This window comes from Rhamphochromis sp. 'chilingali' (assembly GCF_963969265.1).
Source record: "Rhamphochromis sp. 'chilingali' genome assembly, chromosome: 5".
NCBI classification, from domain to species: Eukaryota; Metazoa; Chordata; class Actinopteri; order Cichliformes; family Cichlidae; genus Rhamphochromis; species Rhamphochromis sp. 'chilingali'.
The window spans coordinates 30,640,010-30,648,116 of record NC_137932.1 but is presented as its reverse complement, the minus strand read 5'-3'; the positions used below and the strand labels follow the sequence as shown (position 1 = coordinate 30,648,116).

Here is an 8,107-nt window from a genome sequence, read left to right as displayed (position 1 = left end):
GGACTTGGCTGGACCGCGTCCGATTCCTGTTATTAGCTGTCCGCCGTAGGAAGGCTGCGTTCCATTTACAAGTAGTGACAGTCTGCCGCAACTCGAACTCAAACCCCGCTTTGTTCTTTAATCATAGGCCTTTTATAGCCGTTCATGACACGCACGCACGCACACACACACACACACACACACACACACACACACACACACACACACACACACACACACACACACACACACACACACACACAAAACACTTTGCCTCACAATGACAGTGTAACTTTACCTAACATAACCTTTAAAGTATCTGATATAGTATAGAAAAATGAAGCAACCAGAGATTTAATGATGAAGACTCTGGGTTCTGTAGTTCACGTTTTACAGTCCTGAATGACTCTTTGCATATAATTTATTGAAGAGGAGTTTAGAATGCACTTTATATTTAGACTGTTGCTGTTTAATTTTTTACATTGTTGCGGTGTTATGTCATGAATAAGGTTCACCTGCTGGGGGTTTGATGGATCAGCTGGACAATACAGTCAAAATCAGACTTCATTCATCATATGCAAGAATCCTAGTTGGATTTTTGTTTTCACTCATGTTTTTGAACCAAATATTGAAAACAATTCTGACAGACTGGATACCTCATCAGGGTGTACATTACCTTTCACTCAAGCATCCCAGGACAGAGCCCTGCCCCACCATGAGCCTGGGTGGATCCGTGATTATAATATAAAAGGACCAATACTGAATATGAATATTTCATGAAAATTGAATTATAATACGAATTAGTAATAAGGGTTTCTCTGTACCCTTCTCCACCCCATACTCAAAGAGCTGCGGGCAGAAAGGGTGACAGGAGAGGATGGCACTGAAGAGAAGATGCTCGGTTTCTGGAGTCTCCTGGTCCTGTCAGTATTAGTAGGATGCATCTGCTGTGTCTTCTCGTGGATGCTCACCTACCTTGACTCATTCCAGCCTGGTATGGATTTCCCAACACTGCGGACAGTGGCCCACGACGTTTAATATTTATTACATATGTCTGAATTGCTAACCCTAACCCTAGCTCAACAGACCACAATGCCCTGGACTGTCAGTATTATTACATGCTGTGAACATAAGTAGCTTTGATCACAGTTTATGTTGTAAAAGAGAAGGAATATTGAAAAAAAGATCAACATTGTGATATTATTTCTTCCAAACTGACCAGAAACATGCTTGTCATAGTCTCACAGCAAAGGATCAGACTCACTGTGCATGACGGCTCAGGCCAATGATGTCTGTTAGATTGTCAGTTGTTTAGTGCTTCTGTACAGTTAGGGTCACCGTCTCTATTTCAGAATAATTAATAGGCGGAAAACACTAAAAGTTGATTGTCTTCCAATATTCTAGCATAATTAAAAAACTTTGACTTTGTAAGTACATATTATTAGTCCTAATGCCAGTATGATTCTTCATAACTCCTGCTTTGAAATACTGAACTTTAAAATTTACCTGATGAAAGATCATTGGCACTCTGTCAGGATAATTCTGACTATAAGATCACTCTATTAATCTGAATCCTTCTGAAATGTGCTGTGAATGAATGCTGATGCAACTCACTGTGGGAAAGCTGTTAATAAAATGAATCTCACATGCAACACATTCACAGAGGAAGAGGACACAAAGGGAGGACATGCAGAGGTTGTGTTAAAGTCAGAAATCCAAATCTTTAGTCAAAAACAGGCGGCGGTTACAAACAGGAAGACAAGCAGTCCATCAAACAGTCTACAGGGTCAAACATACAGAGAATTCAAACACCAGTAAAAAAAATAACTGGACACTGAAAAACTTAAAGCAATGTGAGACACAATAAAAGGAAGCAGCGCAGTATATTCACTGAATTATCATCAATTACAAAAGAGAAAAAGAGAATAGGAGAAAAACAATGATTTCTACGAAAATAAACCTTGATGGAAACATACAGAATGTAAACTGTGTGAGTTTGGTGAACTTTGTTAGTAACAAATGAGAAAAAAAAAGAGAGACAAAAACTCAGTATTCATTACATTACATTACATTAGAAAGCATCTAAACATTCTGGTCGTGGATTTTTACAGTCTTAGTTCCGCTCGCTGTCATCATTATAATCATCATGATCAATGGCGAGGTCCTGAGGTGGGTGGGGCTGTCTCTGGTGCTGTCACCATGAAGGAACAGCATCTGGCACGTGTTGCTGAAACATCCCAGTACACTGGTGTAGTTTCCTCTCCAGCTGTTTGACATTTGACACTTCAACATTAAGGGGAAGAAGAAGAAATAGTGTTAGGTCAGGTGATCAAAAGAGCTTGCAAAGAAAAGCGTCTGGACTTCTTTAGGTTGCTTGAAGACGTTTCACCTCTCATCCGAGAAGCTTCTTCAGTTCTAAGGTCAAATGGTGGAGAGTCCCAGATATAAAGCTAGTGGGAGTAACCCCCCACAGAGGGACAAAAGGACCCCCTGATGATCCCCTAATCGCCTGAGCCGAGGTGTGAAACTGGGCGTGGGTCCCAATCAGCCAGTTTTGGGTGTGTTCATTGTGAAACCTGGCCCCACCTTATCGTGCGAATTCCTGAGGTCAGATGGCCCAGGATGTGAGTGGGAGAGAGTTGGCGTCATAAACCCCCGCCTCTGTTCAAAGATGGTCGCTCACAGTGGACATAGATGGCTTCTTTCACTCCTCTTTCAAACCATCTGTCCTCTCTGTCCAAAATGTGAACATTGGCATCCTCGAAAGAGTGTCCTTTATCCTTAAGATGCAGATGGACTGCTGAGTCTTGTCCTGTGGAGGTGGCTCTTCTGTGTTGTGCCATGCGCTTGTGAAGTGGCTGTTTGGTCTCTCCAATGTAGAGGTCTGAGCATTCCTCGCTGCACTGTACAGCATACACCACATTGTTAAGTTTGTGTTTTGGCGTTTTGTCTTTCGGGTGGAACCAGTTTCTGTCTGAGCGTGTTGCTGGGTCTGAAATATACTGGGATGTCATGCTTGGAGAAAACTCTCCTGAGTTTCTCTGATACACCGGCTACATAGGGGATGACAATGTTGTCATTGGCTACATAGGGGATGACAATGTTGTCATCCCCTAGCAAGTGAAAATAAAAAATAAATAAAATAAACAATAAAAGGTATATCAAATAGACCATTACGGCAAGGCTGGGATGGTCAATTTGGTAAAGTAAATCCATTGGGCATCTTTCTTCGCCTTTAGACAATAATTCTGATGGCAAAAGAACCAAACGGGACAGGCAGAAAAAAAAAGAAAAGAAAAGAAATGGATGGCATGTGTTTAGAGGTACTGTAGCTGTACTTACCAAAAGCAGAAGCACACAGATGACAGATCAGATGCTGAATGTTGCAGGAACATGCTCATGTGCGGTGGTCATTCAGTGCTGCTCCGGCAGGTTAGACAGTCCAAGACTGATATCCTGTCCATCTGAGAGTTTGAAAACACACATGCAAAGATTTATTTTGTATTACAGTCAAAGTTGGATGTTCATTTCTGTCCTTTAAAAATGTTTGTGTATTTGAAAGCACTAACATTTAAGGATGACTTGGATCGTCTCCTTTAAAGGGGAGACAAGTGTATCCACTGATCCACGTCACTTTACCTGGATGATGACTCCTCTCCCCCTCACTCAGAAACACTCCTAATATAACCAAGCAAATAAATAATATTGAAGATTTACTTACATAATTACAAAAACATCAAAAACATCTCCCTTTGATTCTATTTCTCCATTCCTGCTGAACATCAGGCAACAAATATCTCAATAAATCACAGTAAAATGTAAAGCACATGTTTTCTCTGCTTTGTCTAACCTCTGCAGAGCCTCTGTCAAGAAAAACATATCTGTAAGCATAAAACAAATATACATTTCATAACACGTCACTGGACAAACCTCGGTCAGTTGATTTCCTCTGTGCAGTGTAGACGAGCATCAGTCAGCAAGTCAAGGTGGTGAGATGGACTGGTGTCCTTTGTGACTCTGCTGGTTCTTCTGAGGAAACACCACCGTCTCTCCACACTGTCACCATCTGTGAGCACAAACTGCTGCTCTGCCAGCATGTAGGAAATCACATATCACACACACAGGGGTGAAGAAACATTAGAGCTCAACTTTGGATACTTTAGATCTAAACAGATCAAACTAGCTCTTAGCTTCAACAATCAGTGAACAGACAAACAATGATACCAAACTGATTCTGTATGAATACAATATGGTATTTTCAATACAGGTGTCAAATTAATTTATTAAAACTAATACAGATATATGTATATCTTTTTTTTGATAAATTAGTTTGCTAAATTATAAGAATATATATATATTTTATTTCATTTAACAATTGCAACTGAAAGAAATTAAATATTGAACAAAAATATATTGTCACATTCTGAGCATGCTCAGCATGCTGAAAGACTTGAAGTTGCTACAGATTTTAAGAAGTGATAATTATAGGGAAAAAACTTCTCTTTTTCATCCGTTTAATCAAACATTTGATGCCTTAGATGTCTCAGTCTATAGCGTTCTGCAACTACAACTAAGCTGAAGCTTGGATTTGGCTGCAGGTGCCCCTGTACATCCTTCTCAGCAGCACACATGTGGGTACCATTTAATCACACTTCTTCCTGAGCTTTGCTTCATCACAAGACCAAAGGTGGCATCCCGTGTCACGGTCATATCATCATCCAGAAGAAACATTTGAAGAAACATCATGGAGAAGAAACATTTACGCGCCTCCTGGTTTTGTTTAATGATCCTGCAAAAAGACTGAGGACAACAAAGCCCAGAGAACACGAGATACACAACATCCAACATTCAGACTCAACAGCCTCCATAAATGAAGAGCACCAGGTTGGTTCAGTTATAGTAGATATGAGCATACTTCACATTACTGGGTATGAATAATAATCAAGAGACAAACTTTAAAGATGCAAAACATGATGTCCCATCATCAGACTGTAAACAAACATCCACCAGGCTTCTTTGCTGGCAAAATTGATGATTCTCCTATCAGGGATCAGTAGAGTGTATTAACCTGTGGTATAAGCAGCAGTCACTGAAATATTACTGTTTCAGATAAGAAATCTAGCACATAAAAGCCAGGGTGGGAGGGATCTCTGCAAACTGACTTACCTCTGCAAGTGTGAAGCTCAACAAAAATCTGACTCTCCAGTCACAGACAAACAAAAAACTCCAGCTGGGAGATAGAAAACGCTGTCTGGGTCTTGCTGGATGTTGCTGGTCAGAGTCCACACATTAGCAGAGTGCTTCTTGGTCCCACTGACCCATATGGACAGTGACTGTGGAGAACTGTTCTGGAAAACAGAACAGTGTCGTGGAATTTTTTAAATAAAGTCTGCACAACAGAAAGAGCTGTGATCAAGCTATTTATTACTGCGCACAGGAGAGCAAACACACATCAAACATCACAGTTCAGTCATGTCAGCTCTGCCACTTCACGTGTCTCGCTATGAAACCTAACGGATCAATGGTTATGCTGTTTTGTGCCCTTGGCGTTATCAGCACCTGTAAAGGGAGTTGTTTTCTCAAACTGCTGAAGTAAGTTCATCTAGTTTTAGAAACTTTCACTGAACAGTCTATAACAGTGTCACAACTAAGCATATGCATAAGCACTTAAATGCTTTAAATGAGAATAACAGAAAATTTCTATTACAGGAGCTAGAGCCTGTCCCAGTAGTCATAGGTAGAGCACACCTGGACAGGTCACCAGTCTGTCAGAGGACTAACACAGATGCAGCCTGACTCAATCCTAAATGTTCAGCACACAGAGACACAGAGGTGCCGTTTAAAGTTTAGTGTTAACTTGAGTCACTGATCATTTGCAGTATTACAGAGTCTGGCAGTCTTTGCATGATGTCCACGTCACTGTACGTTTCTAGCTGACTCTCAGGTGTGACAGGTGTGCCAGCAGGAAAGAGTAATAATAGCCTGCATCCTGAGGTTTTTCATGCAGGATTAAAGGAGCCAGGCTTTATTCACACAGCTAGGATTGTATTTTACACTGACCCTGGGTCAGTATAAGTATCATACAGTTTAGACGAAGCACTGAAACTTGCACATATTTATTACAGATGCACTGAAGCTAATCGAGATATTTGCTGTCAGTCTGTGGCTGCGATTAAACACTTTACTGGAAACTTTATTAACTAGTAACTTCATCAGTCATGACAGAAGCTAATATTTCTGTGCTAACATCGTTTAAACAGTAACAGCTTTACTCCAATATAAGCTAACGTTTACACCGTAACTTTAAGCTAGCACCATAAAGACGGTAAAACACGTAATAACATCTACAAATGCATCTTAAAGCTATTATATTAGCACTCGGTGTATTACTAACATAACCACATTAACATTATTGACACTCGCTGACTTTTAATAGTCATTCTATAAATGCTGTCCGTTTAAATGGTATTACCTGTAAACACTGCTGTATCCACCGGATTGCAGCCAGAGTGGATTCTGGAGTCTTCCCACGCTCCTGTTAGTGATCCTCCATCTGGATGGATGATAACAACCTTCTGAACAATCTAGCAGGAGATGGTCCATATCTATGGGACTGATTTGTGCTAATAACGCCCATTGTATGGACTGATAACAGCCGAAGCGGGTGAATAAAGTCACCCAGTCGCTAGCTGTGCCATTACCCAGCATACACCAGCACAATATTAGGCACAGCACCACCATAGACATTTTCAGTGGTTTTGAATGCAGGACATGGTTATCTTACCTTGTAAAATGCATGACAATAAAACAGCTAACCACCATAAAATGGTATTGTGTGTGTATGTATGTGCATGTGTGTGTGTGAGAGAGAGAGAGAAAGAGAGAGAGAGGGGGGGGGGGGGGGGGAGAGATCAAAGGCGTGCGTTTATGTTTTTTCTTGATCAAGAGTGTGCCTCCTCTCTCTTATTGGATGTATGGTATAGCATGTTTATTCAGGTGCACCTTTGAAGTCTATGAGAATACTTTGCAGCCTGGTCTGAGTGGTCATTTCTGCACAGACACAATGAAGCGTGCACTCAGTTTAGAGGAGGCTGTTGCTGCAGTTTTGCACTCTCCACAAGCAGTGGAGATACTTCTGACAGCGAAGAAGAATTTTTGCCAGGCACCGAGGAGCTTTGCAGCTCATGTGAGGAGGAGGAGAAGGAGAAGGAGGAAGAAGAGCAGGAGGAAGAGACAAGACTGGAGGATGGCCAGTGGAGATCTAAAAATGGAGAAATCATGTGGCAACCCACACACGAAGAGGTCCTGCCATTTTTTCCTCCCCCCATTTTAACCCCAGGACCAACCCATTATGCAATTCGTATAGGATCAGCAGCCCTGTGAGCACTTTCCATCTTTTTTTTGCAGAGGACATTATGCAGCTAATCCTGCATTTCACCAACCTGCAGGGGCAACAGGTCAGTAAAAGACTGGAAGGACATAGATGAGGAGTTGCAGGCTTACATGGGGCTTGTGATGCTGGCTGGCCTAGTACAGGTCTCAACATGAAAAGACAACAAGCCTGTGAAATGGGAAGACAGGGCTCTTCTGTTTCCTGCTACCATGTCAAAAAAAGAAGATTTGAGCAAATTAATCGGGCAGTAAGATTCGATGATTGTCTCTCCCGTCCAGGTCCCTACAGGGGGGACAAGGCTGTGGTTTCCTACATCCCCAAGCAAAGAAAAAAGGTTGTCTTATTGAGCACCAGGCACAGTGAGCTACAAGTCCAGGACTCTGGGAAGAGAAAGCCCCACATCATCCTGGATTATAACAAATGCAAAGGGGCTGTGGATCATCTGGACCAGGTAAGCACAATTATAAGTCATTTATTTGCCAAATTGTTTACTGTTTCTCATTGTTATAACTGATAAAGTCAGATAATGTGACTATAATAGTTTTGATATGAGATAACAGTTTTAGACTATGATAGTTTTGATAGTTACAGTAAGGGGGGGGGGGGTCCAGTTTGACGCCCACAGGCAGGAAGAATCTCTTGCTTATGGCTGTATAAACTGTTCATGTCAACTGATCATTTCTTTTTGTTTTGCAGGTTTGTGGCAACTACTCCTGCCGTAGGAGGACACGTAGG

General features: G+C 41.5%; 1 long non-coding RNA gene across 1 annotated transcript; it reads right to left on the bottom strand.

Annotated features, from left to right (window-relative positions):
• Positions 1-2,079: 2,079 nt before the first annotated feature.
• LOC308397202 lies at positions 2,080-4,054 on the bottom strand. Its single transcript, XR_013971697.1, has 4 exons — positions 3,910-4,054; positions 3,549-3,657; positions 3,322-3,443; positions 2,080-2,262 (listed from the first exon to the last, which is right to left on the bottom strand). It is a non-coding gene; the product is annotated as an uncharacterized lncRNA (long non-coding RNA).
• Positions 4,055-8,107: the final 4,053 nt, after the last annotated feature.